This window comes from Peromyscus californicus, unplaced genomic scaffold (assembly GCF_007827085.1).
Source record: "Peromyscus californicus insignis strain IS unplaced genomic scaffold, ASM782708v3 Scaffold_6__1_contigs__length_162567912, whole genome shotgun sequence".
In the NCBI taxonomy this organism is placed as follows: domain Eukaryota; kingdom Metazoa; phylum Chordata; class Mammalia; order Rodentia; family Cricetidae; genus Peromyscus; species Peromyscus californicus.
Genome location: NW_026294584.1, coordinates 156,742,059 through 156,762,870, shown reverse-complemented (window position 1 = coordinate 156,762,870; position 20,812 = coordinate 156,742,059). Strand labels below are relative to the sequence as shown.

The 20,812-nt window shown below is 40.8% G+C and overlaps 1 protein-coding gene across 6 annotated transcripts in view; it reads left to right on the top strand.

Moving 5' to 3' along the window:
- The window catches only part of Sox5 (SRY-box transcription factor 5), a 1,013,558-nt gene that overhangs the window by 301,686 nt on the left and 691,060 nt on the right, over positions 1-20,812 (top strand). The gene's annotated exons all lie outside the window — the stretch shown is intronic.

Sequence of the window (20,812 nt, the reverse complement as noted above, 5' to 3'; positions counted from 1 at the left end):
TGGGCTGGTGGTCCTGGGTTCTATAAGCAGGCTGAGCAAACCATTTGGGGCAAGCCAGTGAGCAGCACTCCTCCATGGCCTCTGCGTCCGCTCTTGCCTCCAGGACCCTGCCCTGAGTGAGTTCCCATCTTGGCTTTCCACAGTAATTGACTACAATGTGGAAGTGTAAGTCAAATAAACCCTTTTCTCACTTGCTTTTTGGTCATGGTGTTCCATCACAGAACAGAAATCCTAACTAAGGCAACATGGAAACTAAGGCAGCTAAGGGAAAGAAAATTAGTTTAGTGTCAGAAATAACACTTTCATAATTGAGTCAACTGTCAAGTTTGAGGGAGGCCTTCATGTGTGTTCATACATGTGAACACTCTATGATCTCTCCAGGGGACTGTTTTTCTTATTGACATGAAGTCACTGTATTATTATTATCCCTCTCAAGATTTCCTTGCGTGTATATAAATATGTGTGGAAGCAAGAAGAGACACATCAGCTGCTGGTCCTCAGACAAGCACCATTATTTTATTTGTTTTGAGGCATCATCTTTTTGTGGCCTGAAATTTGCCAAATAGTTTAGACTGGGCTCTAACAACCCAGCATGTGGAATCCTGAGCAAGCACCACCATGCCCAGCTTTTTCACATGGGCTCTGGGACTCAAACCTATGTCCTGAGGCTTGCAAGGAAAGCCCCCACCTACTGAGTCTTCTCCGAAGCCCCAACATCACTAGCTTTCTAACACTGACAGTGTCAGGGAATGAATACTTCTAGAAGCTACGCAACCTTCTCTAGTGAGGATAGACTTTCAGGGTCCTTATCACGGTCGGGCCAGGACACAGCTCCCACAACACTGCCTTGGATTTGCATCTAGGCTCAAAATTCTTTCCCAGTTTGTGAGGAAACCCTGTTAATCCTATGTGACAGTAGAAGATTTAATCATATTAAGATCAAGATGAGGATCACAAAATATTCTTCTGTTCTCAGATGATTATGAAGGCCCTGGTCTGCTCTCAGTGGGCTTGTGTTAATGCAAGAAGGTACATCCATATAACAAACAAATTAGTATCTGTATATTTTATAGTAGCTTAAGTATTTTAATAAGTTCATTAAAGAAACTTGCAGAAACCCTGAATTTATTTTCCAAATACATTTTGGCTGATTTATGCAAAGGCAAAGCCATCAGCGCATTTGGGAAGAACTGTCACAGTTGGGTCTACATGGGTGTATTCAGAGGGAGCTACAGACGGCAGGGTAGAAGCCAGGCTGTGAGAGGTGCTGCCCCCACCTCCCCGGGGTGTGAGTCCAGATCTCGACCCAGGAACTGCTGAGTCTCACAACTTCCCTGAGCCTCTGCTCTTGAAATGCAAGCTTCAGTAAGAGTCTCAAGAACCCACAGAATCCTTGACACTAAAGCCAAGGGCACTGTGACTGCAGTCGGTCTGCTCTTGACTTCGTGTGTTCAACTTAGGTAACACATCTTCCCTCTGAGGGGTGTGTCTCCCAGGTTGCTCCTCTGTGTGTGTTCCTCAGTTCTGATACTATTCTTGAATTATTTGCAGTTAAAGTATGTGTTCTTAAACATTTATAGGCTCCTTTTATTTCTTAAACCGCTCTTGTACCCCTTCTGTATCTGTTTCTAAAAGAATGCCCCCAAAATTTATTTTTTTCTTTAAAATATGTATGTATGTATGTATGTATGTATGTATGTATGTATGTATTTATTTATTGAGTGTGTGTGTGTGTGTGTGTGTGTGTGTGTGTGTGTGTGTGTGTGTGTGTCCACACCCAGAGTCCAGAATAGAATACTGGATCCCTCGGACCCAGAGTTCCAGGCATTTGCAGGAGCCCTAACTTGTCACACGGCTTTTGGTGTGGGGCCTGGTCCCCAGGGTTGCACAGAAAGCCCTCTTCACCCCCAGCCGTCTCCCAGACCCACAGCTCATTCGTTGCGCTGTTTCCCCCTTTGCTGAGGATGTGGACGTTAGAACAGAACCGCAATGATCGAGTGAGCAAACGAAGCAGGTCAGCTAAACACGGAGGGACGGAGCTCAGACGTCTGTCTACAGTGCCTCATCCTGAACTACCCCAAATTTGAACTTCTCTGACTATCTGGAGCTGAACAGAACTCTGAGCAGGTGGTGCCTCCGAAATGCCACACAGGAACAAGGTTTCACCCCGAGCCCCTTGTGGGGGGTATGCTCTGTGTTTACTCAACATGTGTGTATTTTCTACTTACCCATCTGGCATCAGCTCTGGGACCAGCCTTCCTGGCTGGTCTGTGTCAAGGGGACTTTAGCCTTTTCATTATCAACAGGAAAGGAACAAAAATCCTATAAAAAGGCACCCCTCATATACCCTCACACTTTGGTCCTGTTGTCTTTTTTTTTTTTTTTTTGTCATTTACCTCAGAATTTGCATTGCTTATTGATTGGCAATTTGAAAATTGTTTATTGTGCTCTTTTGTTTCTGTGTCCAAGAGCTAAAACAAAAGCTCCCAGACACTGCGAGGTACACATTTGCATGCAGCAAGCGTAAAAAGTAATTGCTAATGCATATTTATGTGGCACAAATTTTCCATTTGTTTATGCATAAAATTATCAATAGTGCAGGGCGGCCCAGCCGTAGAAAATGGTGACCTTTTTAGCTTAATAAATAGAAATCAGCTGTTATTGTGAAGGGATCAGCCATTTATTCTGTGTTGAGGGACATTGCCGGGAAAATGCAGATCAGAGCTGGCAATATCATTAAATGGCAGGCCAGTGACCCTTTCCATACAGTCTATTATACTTTATCTAATAGGGAATAAATGACTCTGCTTGGCAAATGGAATGAAGAACAACAGTGGGTTTAATTTTTTTTATTTTATCGCTATATGAATTTTAAACTAGTAAAACCAAACAGTGAATCTCATACTGACCTGTTGCTAGAATTTTCTCAGAAACATCTGTTTTAAAGTTGCTTTTCATATTTATTAGTCTCTGGCTATTTACTCTGTACCCTGTACAATGGCAAAGCCAGTCAGGTTATACTGTTCTCGGAGAGAAGATCTTTCAGCTTACGGTTGCCTCCCCACCTCCTCACACCCCACCCTCCCTCCCACCCCACAGTTAACTTGCACTTGGAGTTGCAGGGTTCCTTGCATTAACAAGGTTACCCTCTAATTGGCATTGTTAAAATACTGAAGACAGAGGAAAGTATTTTCAAATTAAAGTTATAGGACAAGTTGAGGGTTTTTTTTTTATGAGTGTTATACCTTTCTTATGATAAAAATAGTTTTTAAAAATCAAGTCAGTTCCTTTAGTTTGGGGGATATTCTGTAAACAGAGACTTCCTCGGGTATTTATTCAGTATGTAAAATAGTACTACCCCAAATTGCCCCCCTCTTTTGGTGATTTTTTTTCTGTATTTGATAAATGGAATCCTTTCATCTCCACAGAGCCCCCTGCCTCTGTTGCATCTCGTCTTGTGTTTCTTGATATATTAATGAGCCTTTATACCTCTTGGCCCCTTTTCCTCCACAAAGTTCTTAAAAATCATTGTGGAATCGACTGTTAAATGAAAACAGTGTTTGCTTTTTAATTCCCCTCGTGCTACAGTTGATGCGCTCTGAACCACATGAAGTACATGTTCTGGGCAAGATGGTGACCTGGAGACTCGCCAAGCCTGCTCAGAATATGGCTAGCCTCTGGGAGGCCCCTGAGCGCAGCTCCTGAGTGAGCAAGGAACACCAGCCTGCCAGCTCCAGCCTAGGGTTTCCAACAATAATGGCTTTGCAGCCCTAGTCTTTCCCTGGCTTTGGGCTTCAGAGTACAGCACATTCTGCAGCCTGTCCACAGCATGACTGAGTAAGCTTTTACTGGTAGAAATGAGCCTGTCCTTCCTTTGAAAGCAGAAGGTGTAGATAGGATTGCACCAGGGCACATTAGTCCATAAAATGAATATATTTTTATGTCATTTATAAGGTATTGACTTCAGGTCCATTAGGTCCCCTGTCCCTAGTGGGAAGAAAAACAATGATTTAATGGGCAGCTTGGAATTCCGGAAGAGCAGCAGCATTAACCCTTTATTCCTTGACTTCCTGCCTACTACCTGTGGCCTTCTAGGAGCTGTGAGGAAGGCTCACTGGGGAAGGTCCGAGCCCTTTCTGCCCTTTCCTTGCATTTACAAGGGGGTCACCAAGCATAGTTTAGTGTGATTATTTCTTTGTCTTTGCAGGTGACAGATCCAATGCCCTGAGTAGATGAGTTCTGGGTGTTGATTACCTTTTCAGCAGGTACATATTTATTAAGAAAGCCATTTTTAAACTGATGAACTGATTTTGCTTGGATTAAATGCAGGACATACTTATTCATCTAGAGCCTCAGAAGCTCGAGGTATTGTTTGAGAGCCAAGGGTAGGGAGACACTGATGCAGTGGGTTGCTGTTTTGCTGTTAGTTTTCCGTTTTGTTTGAAGGAAGTTTGTATTTCTGTCTCAACTCATCACTTTCATGGCGGCTCCGACACTGCCCCAGCAAGTCTGGCTCCTAGTAGCAAGAATGAGGATCTTAGTCATTTCAAAGTAGGATTTTCCTTTCCAGTCAATGAAAAGAAAACTACTACTTTAGACAGCCCCTCTTCCCCTCTCTGATCAGGTGGTGATGGAAATCTAATTTCTCCTCCTCTGTAATTAAATTTACATTTGTAGCACTTATAATAATCCTAGTCACTTTCACACAACTAACGTTTCTACAAATGAAGTGGAATTTTCTCCTAGACTGTTAACAGTGACACAGCCATTCTTACATATGAAAAAACCAGGTCATAGTAGACACAGGACAAAATTAATAATTTATTTTATCTTTCCAGTCTTCGGGCATCCTGATGTATTACATAGGATATGCAAAAGGAAATCTGATTCTTTTTTAATTTAACCTGACATAAAGAAGCTGACATTAGTAAACATTTCAAAAAATTCATAATTTAATTTGTTCTCAAATCAATTTGTCCTGTAACAAAAATATAAAAATACAAGCCCCCTCTTGTGGGAGAAATTACTGTACCCTGTGAATTTCACCTAAAGACATGCTGAGACAAAGTTTATTTTATTTGGGGTAAATGAAACTTTGGTCATCTGTTGATCTTTGGTCAAATGTGGCCTTTCATTGAGCTAAGCGAAGTCCATTGCAGAGACGTTTGGGGTCACATTTTCATCACAGAGTTGTATTCTAATTGGCGGACTGGATTGGCAGTCTCTGTTTAGGCTTAGTGCTGTCATTTCCACTTCAGTGTTTGCTGGGATAACAGTTTTCACCTTACAGAGCTTTGTAGTAGAGAAAGCGATAAACTCACAAAACAACAGGGTTCTGTTTTGTAAGCAAACTCTAAGTAAACTCTTAGCTCTTTGACTTTTGTGGGGCCACCACCCGGCTCCCAAATAAATACACACACATGGAAATGTATTCTTGCTTATGAATGCCTGGCCTTAGCTTGGCTTATTTCTAGTCCGGTTATCTTAAATTATCCCATCTACCTTTTGCGTCTGGGCTTTTATCTTTCTTTGTACCTCTCTTTACTTCTTACTCTGTGGCTTGCTGTGCAGCTGGGTGACTGGCCCCGATGTCCTCCTCCTTCTCTTTTTCTTGCTCCTTGATCCTCTCTCCCCAGATCCTATTTATTCTGTCTACCTGCCAGCCCTGCCTATCCTTTCTCCTGCCTTGCTGTTGGCCATTCAGCTCTTTATTAGACCAATCAGGTATTTTAGACAGGCACAGTAACCCAGCTACACAGAGTTAACAAATGCAATGTAAAAGAATGCAACACATCTTTGCATCATTGAACAAATATTCCACAGCATTAACAAATGTAACACATCTTAAAATAATATTCTACAACAGTGTTTTTTGTGTCATCTTGGTGGCCTTTGGACACCTCACCTGTTTTCTTAAAATCACACTCAGGAAGAGATGGCACACTGCACCAATGCCATTAATGACCTGGCAATTAAAATCACAAGCCAACAACCAAAAAAGCAGATCCAACAATGGAAAGACCCAGCCTGAATCCACCATGCCAAGTAAGTTAGATTCTGAGGAATCTCAACTGATGGACAGGAGGTTTTCTTTTTGATCTAACCTAGGGAAACCAGGAACAAAGTCAGTTTTATGACATCAAGATGGTATAGAAGGGTCTGGGAGGGGTAGATCCATAGTTAGGTGCTTGCCTCTTAAGTATAATGGCTTGGGGTGGATCCCCAGATCCCATGTGAAAAACAGGGTGTAATGGCATGTGCTTGTGGTTCCAGGGCTTGAGAAGAGATAAGCAGACCCCTGGGATTCTTGGCCAGCCAGTGTACCCCAATGGATGAGGTTCAGGTCAATGAGAAGCCCTGATGCAAAGGAGGTGAACTGTTCCTGAGGACTGCAGCTGAGGCTGACCTCCAGTTACCACATGTGCACCTATATGCACATCCACCTGAAAATAGACGCAGGGGGAGGGGGAGAGGGAGAGAGGGAAGGATGAGGGAGAGAAAGACTGACCACGAGAACATGAATGAGAATGCTGGGCATCCGTAAAGGACAGTGGCAGTGCAGTCATGGAGTATACAGCAAGGGATGTGGATGTGAGCTCCTGAACTTCTGCTGTGTCCGCCAGAGCTCTGTCATGATCTTAGATTTCACTTCCAATGTCCCTTCAGAAAGGATTCACAGAAAGGACCTAAGGAGACACCTGAGGACTTCTTTTAAACCATTTCAGGAACAAGAGTCTGCCACAGTCTAGCCTGTGGTAAAGCACTCATGGCCTGTTTCCATGACAGTCAGACGTGAACAACAGAGGAGATGAGCAGAGAAGCACCTGAATGTGCATAGACCTTTTCTCTTGGTTCTGGTGGCATTAAAATGGCAAGATAATGCCTCTTCTTGCGTAAACCATAATTTTATTACGTTTGTATATGTAAATTTCTGTAAGCATAAATTTACATGTATAAATACAAATTATTTTTGAAAAACCATGGACAACTCCTTTTTCCAAGAGTCATATATTGATATATTTGCTAAGTGGCACAATGCACTGTTAATGGTCCAGTTCTATCTTCCCAGCATTCTTCTTGCTAAGAATGCCATTCCTGTTTGAATCTGTCTACAGGATTTTGAAGCCGAACAGGGTGCATTTAAAAGATACACTCCAGACCTTTGAAAAATCAGTTGCTACATTTGCTATGCTCCAAAAATGGAAGTTGATGTGGCATCTCTCATTTTTACTTTAGAAGTAAAAAATACATCGAGTTGATACATGTAAAATTTATGGTACATAGTCTTACATTCCAGTGATAGCTGGCCTTTAGTTTTGGACATGATCATAGGGAAGGCAGTGCATCTCCACTGAAATTCAGGTGAGAGAATCACCCTTCCCCTGCTCAATGAGATCCATTTTTGAGGTTCAGAAAGCTTCCATTCTCCATTGAAAACAGTTTTTACAAATCTTTGTTGCTACTTTTTTGTTGTTGCAAAAGAAATATTCCGGGTCACACTGGGTCTGTCACACACGTTAGAAAAATTTCCATAGACTGTTAAATGTTCTAGGATATGTTTCTGTAAACCCATACAAAAAAAAGCAGTTGTGCTGAGGCCAAACAAATATTTTCCAATTTTCTGGCAGAAACAGTTTGTGGGCATCTGGGCATGCATTTATGAAATGTTTGTTTATATTTAAAAAAAAATACAGAATGTTCCTTGGGTCAGGAACTGAAAGTTTGACCATAAACCTAGAGTTGAAAAGCTTTTTTGATCCTTTGGCTTACTAGCCATGATGTAGGTAACAACAGAGACAGGGGCATTTGGAGGTAAGGACCACTGTGAAGGAGGATGACTGGCCCGATTAAGATAAAATCATATTTATACCCAGAAGGAAATATCCCAAGAAGAAAAGCATATTCCTTCCCAGAATAACTTCATCTGGAAGTTTCCATTCTACTGTTCACTTGCATTGGCTAGGACATCATCCCATGACCATTGCAAACTGTGAAAGAGCAAGCAAAAGTGTTCTTGCTGTGGAAGATGAATTTGGGAGAGTTCTTAAGGGTGGAAATAAGAGAATAATATCAGGGCCTAGATGACATGATCTCAGATTTCACTTCTAAGAATCCATAACTTAAAGAAATCATAAAAAAGCAGACAACATTTATATAAATATCTTCATTTTCAGAGCTTGGTGATGGGAAGAATTGGGGACTGACTAAACTATTCAATAATAGAGTACTGGTAAGATAAATTTTGAGTATATTTATATGGTAAGAAATTATACAACTAATAACACAGTTTTGAATAATGTTTTTAGTCACGTGAAAATATTTATGGTATTATGTTTACTGAAACAAGTCTGAGTCACATTGTGGGTGCCTTGTGTACACTTATCCACACAGACACAGACACACACACACACACACAAACACACACACGCACACACACACAAACTGCAAGAATTTAAAACTTAATATAACCTTGCTGAAAGTAAATATATGTTAAAATTAGCTGTGAATATTGATCTTCAGAAGTGTTAGTTTCTATCATCATAATTTAGATTTGTTTTTAATTTTTAAGTGTGTGTGTGTGTGTGTGTGTGTGTGTGTGTGTGTGTGTGTGTGTGCACATGCATGCTGTTCCTGTAGAGGCCAGAAGAGGGCGCTGGTTATCCTGGAGCTGGAGTTATGTGGCTGTGGGCCACCTCACATTGGTGCTGGAAACTGAACTCAGATCCTCTGCAAGAGCAGCAAATGTCTTTAACCACTGAGCTGTTTGCCCAGCCCTTGTAAACATCTTTAATATGCATGATTTAATGTTGAAATTTTAGGAATATGGAAGTTATTTGATTCCCAAAGGTTTAACCTGTGTTACTTGTTATCTTCTTATTAAAGCACCGCATTTGTGTTTGTTCAAGAAGAGATGAGATGCCCAGCTCTTAATCTTCTTCAACTGCCTGTCCTCAGCATGATTAGGATGACTTTTCCTTCTTAGTGGAGCCTATATAACCGCTAGAAATCTTGATCTTATCACAGGCTGGCCGCCTCTTCTGAGTTAGGGCACTTCGAGCTGCTGGACCACAGGCTCCTAGTGTATATGTTTATAACAAACGCAAAAGGTAAAGCTCTGAAGATATGTTTTTCTGTGTATAAGTGAAACTGATGCCCTCATTTGGCTTTCATGAGTACTACACACACGTTCATACATAAATATATATATAAATATATATATATATTTATGTATGAACAGATAAACAACTTAAAGAATTAAATATAAACCTTTAAAAAGTTTATAAACTGTGGTAGATACTGAAACTTCCTAAGATTAATGATTCACAGGCATATTTTTCTACATATAGATGAAAGAAGTTAAGTACAGCAGTTTGTGATGAAAGAGTACTTTTTTAAAATAATTTTTTAAAGCATTGTGTTACCTTAGAAAGCTAAAGGAGCAAGAATTTAAGCTATGTGAGAATAATTACAATGAGGTACTGTGAGAAATTCTTCATTGCAGTTTTCCTTGTGAGCCTAAGTTGACTGGAAGAATCTATGAGAGAGATGTGGACTTGACTTTGGAGAAAGGTTGGTCACACTGCTGGATTCACTGGCTCACCAAGTGTGCTTCAGGTTCCTCAGGTGAAATAGATAAATAAATAATCAAGCCGGGCGGTGCTGGTACACGCCTTTAATCCCAGCACCTGAGAGGCAGAGGCAGGCGGATCTCTGTGAGTTTGAGGCTAGCCTGGTCTACACAGTGAGTTCCAGGATGGCTCCAAAAGCTACACAAAGAAACCTTGTCTTGAAAAACCAAAAAAAAAAAAAAAAAAAAAGAAAAGAAAAAAAAGAAAGAAATAAAAAGAAAAAAGTAAATAATCATGAAGAAAAGTACAGTGTGCAAATACCACACAGGCTCTGGGAAAGTACTTCAAGCGGAATAGACCTTACAACCCCAAGCATGACTGGAGATTGAATCACTTGGTGAATGATTGAGGTTTTCTTCCAGTAGGAAGAGAGGATGTTATTAAATCTAAATGCCCCTAATAATCTAACCCCAAGATAACTAAGGAAAAATTGACAGAACAATGCAGTGACTAGACAAACACCGAGGAGCGATGACACTAACTCACTTCTCTTAGCAGTTAATAGAATGAAGTGGATGGGAAAATTGGGAGAGATTCAGAATGGGAAGGCCAGGTGAAGGAGCCCGACCTTGGGAGCATGCTAGAGCCTTGCCCAGAACTGAAAGCTGATACTGTTCTCAAGCACACATGGGACAGTTACTAAAATCAGACCATACTGGAAATGAGTACATGACTTTTAAAGGAATAGGTCTCAGTCATTTTCAAGGATTTGAAACACTATGAGAACGAAATTACAACCCAAATGATTAACAAAAAAGTATCTAGAAATAAAGTTTTGCAATTAAAATAAAATCAAAATAGAAATAAGAAAATTGAGAACACTTTCAGCAAGTGCTTATTAGCAGATTTACTGACCTAAATAAATATATTACAAAAGGAAAGAAATAGTAAAAATTAATAGGTCAACAATTAATCTCAAGAAGCTGTATCCCAACACAGAGAACTCACAAATGTTAGTGAAAGAAATGTTCATTCTCCTGATTTGATCATTAAACACTATACACTTGCAAGGGTTGCTGTACCTTGCTCTACATACACATGTCATTATACACCGTACACATGCAAGGGTTACTGTATCATGCTCTGCATACACATGCAAGTATTACATGTCAATTAGCACATATTATTTTTAAAAAGATCAGGAGCCAGATATGTTGGCACACCCTAGCAATCAAGCACATGGCAGGTGGATACAGGAGGATGGGAGCTCGAGGTCAGCCTCAGACACACACACACACACACACACACACACACACGCACACGCACACGCACACGCACACACATACACATACACACATGCACAGGAAGTCAGAAACAGTCACGTAACAGGGAAGACTAAATTGGGAACTGTAAACATTTTTCCTGACCTCTGAGGCGAGGCATGCTAGCCAGCAGCAGGCTAGCAAGCACTTGTCAGTGTCAGGACTGAGACCAGCCTCACAGCGGAGAGGAAGCGGTGGAGGGACAAATATCCCAGAACAATGCAACCCAGTTAAGTGTCCAGAAAGAAACAGCTGGGGAATGCTGCATCCAGAGACAGAGAGAGAGAGAGGAGAGAGGGAGGAGGGAGGGAGGTAGAGAGAGAGAGAGAGAGAGAGAGAGAGAGAGAGAGAGAGAGAGAGAGAGAGAGAGATTGCTTCAGTAATCCAGAACTGAACCACAGAATAAATTTCCTGTCCAAATGACCCCCAGGGAAAACACAAGGGAAAAGTGGATCTGATCTTAAGCTTCTCTGCTCATCTGATAAGGGATCATGGAATCTAGACAGCAATCCTGACAAGAATAGTATGAGAAAGGACATTTGTTGGACCATTGTTCTCATGATTATAAATGAGAAAATCCTCAAAACCCAGATAACAAACTGAGCAATCTGTGAAAAGAATGACTTGTTGTGATCCAATCACTTTCTTTCAGAAATTGAAGTCTCTAACACAGGAAGGTTGACACAGACCAAAGACCATCATCAGACAACCATTTCAATAAATCAAGCAGAAGCATTTAGCAAAATGTGGCTTCTGTGCCTAGTATATTTAAGACTGTAGAGTGAATGGGGGAGGGCAGGGCTTCTTATCATGATATAAAAAGGATCTCCAGCAGATACAAATTGTTAAGAGCTTCCCTTTGACAATCACAAACAAGGCATGGCTCTTTGCTGTCACCTTGCTATTCACTGTTTTGGGGATTTTGTTGTTGTTATTGTTTCTAGAAATTCCAGCCAATAAAGTAAATCATGATGAAGCTCTTAGGATTACCATGCTGGCAAGTGATGGGTTAATTAAAGAGTTGCCCAAGAAGAATACATATAGTCACAGAATTAACTATATTTCTTCAATACCAATTGTTATGTTTCTAGTAATAGGAGAGATATAGTACAATCTTTTTCTTCTTAATACTTAGTTTTACTGGAATCACACAAAGTTCAGAAGAGAGCATCAGATCCCTTGGAGCTGGAGTTTGAGTCCTTTGCTGGATGCTCAGGTTGTTCCATGGGTCTGGGATCTGAATTCTGGTCCTCATGGATGCAGAGCAATCACTCTTCACCACTGAGCCATCTCTCCAGCCCAGCAGTGTAATGTTTCCCAAAGCCAAAGTAAGTGATGAGATAGAGAACACTGATACACGAAAAGAGCCAGTCATGTAGAAATATTTTATGATAAGCTAAGATTCCAAAGCTTTGAAAGACACGGTAACTGTGAAAACTGAATATCTATTTTTGAAAACTGAATTTGGCTTCTGCCTCTTACCATACTGAAAAAGTCAATGTTATTGCCCGAGTCCTTGATCCCAGAAACCTGAGAGACTGAGTTAGGAGAATCTCTTGAGCCAAGAGTTCAGGGCAGCCTGGGCAACTTAGTGATCCTCTATCTCTTTATAAAAAGTCAATTTTAATTGTTCAAAACCTAAGTGTAAGAGGTGAAATTTTAAGTCGGCTGTCCAATACTGTAAGAGAGTAATCTGGGGACAGATCCTGAGGCAGAGAATTCGTGAAGCCAAAGAAGCAGTATGCAGCCTTCTTAATTTTTTATTTGTTTGTCTGAAGCATCATGAAAAGAACCAAAGAAGAAGGCATGGGGTGTTGGGCTTAACTTATAAAACACCTTCAGCTTAAAAACCACGATTCAGATATCCACAGTTCACACCATCCAGCACACAAACATCTCCAGTTTAGAAACCATGACTCAGATATCCACAGTTCACACCATCCAACACAAACATCTCCAGCTTAAAAACCATGACTCAGATATCCACAGTTCACACCATCCAACACAAACATCTCCAGCTTAAAAACCACAACTCTGATATTCACAGTGCACACCATCCAGCATGCAAAAGGCAAAGAAAGAAATCCAATGGCCAATTAGCCTAAATTTTCAACTTATGAAAAAGTGCTTTGGGGCGGGGCGAGGGGATGGTGCCACTGGATCCTCAGAAGCCATGTAAACACTGGGCAGGTGTGGTGGCCACCTGTGATCTCAGCCCCTCCTAGGCAGAGATGGGGTCTTGAGGGAAGCTCTGAGTTCAGAGAATGACCCTGCCTCAATAAATTACAAGTGGGGAGTCATTGAGGAGGACACCTGATACCCACTTTAGGCATCCACACACCTATGTACAAATGTGTGCTCCTATTGACTCACACACATGCATGCCTACACATGCCAACACATAAATGCACATGAATGTACAACACACACACACACACACACACATATACACGGGAAAGGGAGAGAAGGATTTAAAATTGTTTAATCTTACTAGTGATTAGGGAAAATCGAGACAAAACCCTTAAAACTCTTAGCCACCACTCCCATACTTCAGAATGTGACCCACCACATGGCCCAAAGTCCTGGGCATTGGCCATGAGGTGGGCTGACTGTGACCCTCATCAGATTGTTATAGTGTAAACAGTGACTACCTTTGGATGTCATGTCTAGAAAGTTAGAGGACTCAGCTCCTGCTCAACAACTACAAGAAATTTCAGAGAGAAATCCAGAGACATATGTAGCTTAAGTTTTTCTGCCTGGCCCACGGTCAGGACAAATCTCTCTCACCTGCCAGTCCCACAGCCGTCAGACCCGACCAAGTAAACACAGAGACTTGTATTGGTTTCAAACTGTATGGCCGTGGCAGGCTTCTTGCTAACTGTTCTTACAGCTTAAATTAATCCATTTCCATAAATCTATACCTTGCCACACGGCTCGTGGCTTACCGGCATCTTCACATGCTGTTTCTCATCATGGCGGCTGGCAGTGTCTCTCTCCCCCTCAGCCTTCCACTTCCCAGCTCTATTCTCCTCCTTGTCCCGCCTATACTTCCTGCCTGGCCACGGGCCCATCAGTGATTTATTTATTGACCAATCAGCAACACATTTGACATACAGACCATCCCACAGTAGACATACATAAGAATGTACGCAGAAGAGGGGCTGGCAAGATGGTTCAAGAGTGCTTGTTGCTCTTCCAGAGGACCTGAGATCTGTTCCCATCACCCACATCAGGTGGCTCACAACTACCTTATTCCAGCTCCAGGGCATCTGATGTCCTCTTCTGGTTTCTGTGAGTACCTGTCATAGACACACACATGCACATGCATGCACACACACACACACACACACACACACACACACACACAATAATAATAACAGTAATAACGATAATAATAATTATGACAATATTTTTAAAAAAGACTGTACATTGGAGAAGTGTTAGTATTTGCTAAATGGTTGTTAACACTTGTCCCTAAGTACATGGACAATCACAGATGTCACTGGAAAAAATCTGAAGGGGGTAAAGAAGGAATATTAGTTTAACTAATATTAGCTGGGGGAAATGCAAGATCCGTGAGAATATACATAAGATGATCCTGGAGAAACTAAATTATACTGTTCAAGGCAACATTGTAGACTGTGACATTGTAAAGAAAAGCAAGGGGAAACTACTGTGAAATTGGGGAGTGTCCGAGTGGTCTTGAAGAATGATGGCAGTGGCAATGTGATGGTCGGGGCAGGGGAATTCTGGGTCAGAGTGTTTTCTCACCAAGGATGGCACTGGTGTGGTTAGGTGGAGGAGCACTGAAGGATCATTGTTTAATAAGCAAACATCAAAATTACTGAGTAAATTGTTTTAAACTTTATTTCTCTAGTGATACAGTATATTTTAGGTGGGAGATATATGTTGCAAGTATTGAAAATTAAGCATTAATTTCAAAATTAGATTAAATAGTTCAAGATACTTGTAAATTTTGCACATAAAAATGAGGCATAATAAAATAAGTATTCTTTCCAGCAGTCATTTTTTTCCCAAAGGAATGTGATAAAGACTGTTAGGCACTACTACAAGATTGACCAGAAGTGAAATAATTTGAGAAGTATAACATGATGGGTATTTTATTTATGCATGTATAAAATGCTTTGTGCTAAAACACCCTTTTCAACAAATCAAACTCGATCAGAAAAAGTCTTTGTTGAGCAGCAGTGTGTAGACACAGGGCACTACAAACAACAGAAAAATGCGTTTTCCCACAGGTATTTCAAATGCAGTGTCTGATGGAGGGTGCTGGGGAAGGTGGCTGGCCACACCACTGCTTATTTTTGATTTCTTATCTCCTCTTGAGTTCGCATTCTTTCAGCAGTTATTTCAATAGTTATTTGCTTTAACCACGTAGCCAGTTAATGATTTACAATTCTCCATAGTCCCTTGTGCCTTTGACCCTCTTCGTCTTTTACCTACAAATCAGCAACCCCTTCATTTTATCCAGATACCAAACCCACCACCCTTCGGCTACCCTGGTGGAGAAAGTGAAATGCTTTATGGTTTGAAAAGGGAAAATAATCCTGATATATTGTAAATTGTCAAGTGAGTTCTGGGTAATTAACGATTGTCCTATATGTCCAGTTTTTAAGGCATTTTATCGCTGCAGGGTTCAGTGGCCTTTGAGAATGAGCCGCTGTGTTGACAAATCCACCTTCTAAATTGTGCAACATTAATGAGAACTCAGAGCAGTACACTTTTACATTTTAATGTGGATGGCACTTAAAAAAAAAAAAACAACTCACCAAAACAAAACACTGAATATGATTGATGTTGATTTAAAAAGGTCTTCCACCTGTAGAGTGAAATGTGCATTACTCTGAAAAAATAATAATTAACAGGATTGAAAGACCACTGCCGTATCCAGTGACCTTCTGAAATCAAAACCTCAGTTATTATCTGAAAATTAAGAATAAAGCATACTCCCCTTTTCAGTTGTTCAAAGACAGGCTCCTGGTGCTATATACCTGTACAAGTGACTGTTACTTCACAATTCCTTCTAGAATTCTCTGGAGATATGCATTCTGGGAAGTCCAGCCTAGGCATCCAGATTTTTGCTTCTTAAAAGGAACTTGTATGATATTTTCTGTGTGGCATAAAATTTCTGTTTTTTTTTAAATTTCTATTACGCTTTCTTTCAGAATCTTTACTTAAAGATTTGTTTTTATTTTATGTATATGGGTTTTGTCAATGTATATGTATGTACACTGTGTATGTGCAGTGACCTAGAAGGCCAGAAGAGGGTGTGAGATCTTCTGGAACTGGAGTTACATATGGACGCTCCATTGTTGGATACCATGTGAGAATGGGAACTGAACTCGGTTCTAATTGGAAGAGCAGCCAGTGCTCTTAACTGCTGAGTCATCACTCCAGCTCCCTTTCAGAATCTTTTTATAAATTGTTATGGATCATCTTTTTCTCTTGAAGGAAATGCCCTTTGATACAGCTCCAGCTTAGTCTTACTAAATCAACAGAGTGTCTTCAATAAAAAAAAAAAAAAACACTATGCAAAGAATGCTGCGAGAATGTTAAAACCTAATGGGCTCCATCCTTTTTGATGTATTTCTCAATACAAAATTATATATGTGTGTGATACTAGAGAGTATCCATGCTTTACATAAACGTAGTACTCATCTGAGATTAACATGAGATTATTAGCCTTCTTTTCTGAGTGTTTTAAGTACATGCACATGTAATTCCCTGGGGGAACTTGACTGGTGTATTTGAATTACAGAACCCAGAACAAACTGCATTAACAACATTGGTGGAAAAGGGTGGTCAATGCTCCGTCTTCAACTGTGGCTGCTTCCCATTTCTTCAGTGATTGAAAAAATGCTGACTTAGAGTCACTCAGAAGTAATGGGAGTTAGTTTAATACTCTGAAAAGAGTCAAATGAAAAAGTGAGTCTTTGTAATTTAATAACAGCTGCTTAAGAATTGCTCTCTTTCTCAGCAATTATTTGTAATTAAGAGCCTCTTCCCATCAAAGGAAATAATGCATGAAGCACTGACCGGAAGTCCTTCGGAGGCTGCACGTGAATGGGCCATTGCTTAGTTTCCCATCTTTTTTTTTTTTTTTTTTTTTTTTTTTTTTTAGAACATCCATCCTAACAATGATAACTGAAGTGGCACCCCGGAGCTGACCTGCCTCCACAAAACTTTCTGGCCAGTTAGTACATGGAAATCCCAGTCACGTGTCTGCTTAACAGAAGACTCTGTGTCCAGTCACTCCACATAAATGAGATGGCACTTTGCATAATGAAATTGAACCACTGGGATTTATTAGTAATGTGAGCAATAGTTCCTAAATTTTAAACATTATAAGCCAGAATAATATTTTACTTTCTTATATTTGTGTGTGGACGTGTGCCTTTTCTGTTGGCTAGGCTGGCTAGAGAGTGAGGCCCTGGGATATGTCCTCCCCGCAAGCACTTGGGTTAAAGGCATGTGCCATATGCCTTGTTTTTGTGTAGGTGCTGGCTGGGGATTTGAACTCGGGTTCTCACATTTGTGCAACAAATACTTCACTCACTGAGCCATCCACAGTCCCTAAAATTCTTCAGCTACCAATGATTTCATCTGTTTTTGTGCAATTAGAATGATTCACACTGATTATGAAATAATAGAAAAGTGGGGAAAAGTATAAATTTTCAGTTCGTAAGAGGAAGAAATCAAATAGGAAGTAACCAGAAGATGTATGAAGTTTAGAAATAATGCAAATTAAACATGAAGTCATAGTTCATTGAGCAAATTGGCAAGAGTTGGAAACAGCCCTGCAGATGACTGAAGAGATTGCAATGAAATGGAGTCCATTACTTCTTCTTGTCCATGGTGTGAACTTTTGCCCCACAGTGGAGTATGTGTGTATGTGCACCATGTGTGTGCAGTACCCAGGGTGGCCAGAAGATGGCACTGGATCCCTTAAAACTGGAGTTACAAATGGTTCTGAACTGCTGGGTGGGTACTGGGTACTTAACCCAACTTCTCTGCAGGAGCAGCAAGACCTCTTAATTGTCATGCCATTCTTCAGCCCTATTATTATATATTTATCCTCCAGCCCTATATATTTTTAATGAATTCGAAAGTAAGAAAGTATTTGATCTGATATTAATAGAATGATCATTTGCTTACATTTATATCTCTAAGGATGTATTGCTCATGAATCTCATTTAAAAATGCCGCTGCTTGGCTGGTCGGTGGTGGCGCTTGCCTTTAATCCCAGCACTTGGGAGGCAGAGCTAGGCAGATTTCTGTGAGTTTGAGGTCAGCCTGGCCTACAGAGTGAGATCCAGGACAGGCACCAAAACTACACAGTGAAACCCTGTCTTGAAAAAACAAAACAAAACAAAACAAAACAAAAAGTGCTGCTGCTCTGTGTGCAAGAAAGAGGACTGGAATTTGGATACCCAGCACCCACACCAACTGGGCATCCCAGCACCCATACCAACTGGGTATCCCAGCACCCACACCAACTGGATATCCCAGCACCCACACCAACTGGGCATGTTGACACACCACTGCAATCCCAGCATAGAGAGTGGAGGAAAGCAGGCCATAGAGCTCAGTGGCCAAACACTTTATTTGATTCAGTGAGAGACCACTTGAGAATATAAGGTGTGAGATCAGAAGGGGGTGCTGGGAACTGAACCCAGGTCCTTTGCAAGAGTAGTAAACTCTTAATCTCCAAGTCTTCTCTCTAGCACTTAAGTCATATTTGAAATCTGTTGCATGTTGTACCTACTTAGCTTTAATGAACACGTATTTTTCACTTTAAGAAAACTGCACATTCTTTTTAAAATTTCAGGCATCACTGTAGTGGACTTTGCATGGTGTTTTGTTAGTGGTGGGTTTTTTTCTCTGTGTAGACTATGATGCAACCTTATCTAGAGTCTTTCCTCTGATTTGTTAGGAAAAATTCTAAAGGAACTGAAGTTGTTTGATCATTTTGGTGGACTTGAAGTGGTCTACGTGGGAAGCTAACTGGCTCCAATACTTCCTCTAAGTGTACCCTGGCATTGGTCAGTAGTAAATCAGGGGCAAAGGCCTCCTGGGCAGTGTGCTGTAGCAATGATCTGCATCTTAGATTTCCCCAGCTGTTGACTGCATGTAAGTTTGCCCTGATCATACTTAAGTTGTGAAAAATATTAAGAGTTAAAAAATGTCATACAACTTGAAACAGAACTTCTGGATTCTGTATTGTGGAACACAGATTTCAGTACTCATTATGATCATCACCCTGTAATAACCATTACTTTAAACTCTTTACCACCCTTCTAGTGTTTCCATAGACATCTTCTCTTGTTCTTTAATGAAAACAGTTATCTCCTTGTTGGGAGCTTTTGTGTTCATGCATTTGAAGATGAGGGGGGAGATCTCTGGACATAAGGACACATATTTGGAATATAGTTGGAATTATGCTGGTTTAGTAAAGTGGTGGTCGTGGGTTCTCCTCCAAGACCCATGACTTCACTAGCCCTGTGTAGTTGGCTCCGTTTCAGGCACCAGGCATGGTTTTCCTCATCTATGTATATGCACATATGCATATGACAGCAAGTAGTGAGATGAGGCCATGCATGGGTTTGAAAGAGAGCAAGGAGGAGTGTATGGGAGGTTTGGAGGGAGAAATAATGTAACTATATTATAATCTCAGAAAATTAAAGCAATAGTTAAGTATATTTGTGATGTATGCACAGTTCAATGTTTTAAAACAACCCTTCTAGCTTTTATCTCCCTCTTTATTCCATAACTTTCATAACCAAAAACCTCAACAATAAGAATAAGTGTCCGTGGCAGTGAAATGACCCAGGAGACATACTGCTGCATTAGAACGAAGCATATTATTTTTAAAGTATGCTTGATAGGCTGAACAATGAAATCCACAGTTTGACACTAGCTCTGTTCCTGCCACCACTGGGCACAATTGAGATGGACAGCTCCAAATAAGGGAGTCTTGATGAAGAGACATCTTACCGGTTGATTTTGCATCATCACCAAGTGCCTGACAGAAACATTCAGGGCATGGAGGTTGACCTGTAGTAATGTAGAGCCTCACGGGGACAAGAAACAGAGTGTGAACAAGGGACCGAGAACTAGCTAGACCTTTCAAATCATGACCCATGAGACCCACTTTCTCCACATTGGCCCTAGCTTCTAGAATTTCCTGCCAAGATATACCCCAGCCTGGGACCACATTTCATAGACAACCCATAATAGATGATTTTGTTTTATTTTTGAACTGTTACTAGTACTGTTATTAAAATTTCTGGATAAATACTTTAAAAATGGGAATAAATTTTCAATATAGAAATGCATTCTAAAAAATCCACTCACACACACTTATATAGATATATGTATGTATATGTACACACACACACACACACACACACACACATACACACACACACATAAAACCTACTTATTTTGGAAAGGAATAAAACTCCCAGAAACAGTCTAACTCAGCAGTGGATTAGCCTTTGAATAGACCCTTACAAAGCACATACAGGTCTGAGGAGATGGCTCGGTGGATGAAGGCATTTGCCACCAAGTCCAATAACCTGAGGTCGATCCTGAAAGCCACACGATGGAAGGAGAGAACTGACTCCTGCAAGCTGTCCTCTGTCTTCCACACGTGTCCCATGTTTCTCGCACAGACACATACAAAACAAACAAGAAAATGTGAAGGGGATGAAGCAAATACAGAAGGAATGTCTGTTTTCACACTGTGGAATACAGAGGAGCCAGGGAAGTGAACTTGAGGGCTGGCTAAATCCAAACCAAATCTTAACCTTTAAAAAACCACTTTAGGGGCTGGAGAGATGGCTTGAGGTAAGAGCTTTTGCCACTCTTTTGGACGACCTTAGTCGGTTCCCAGCACCC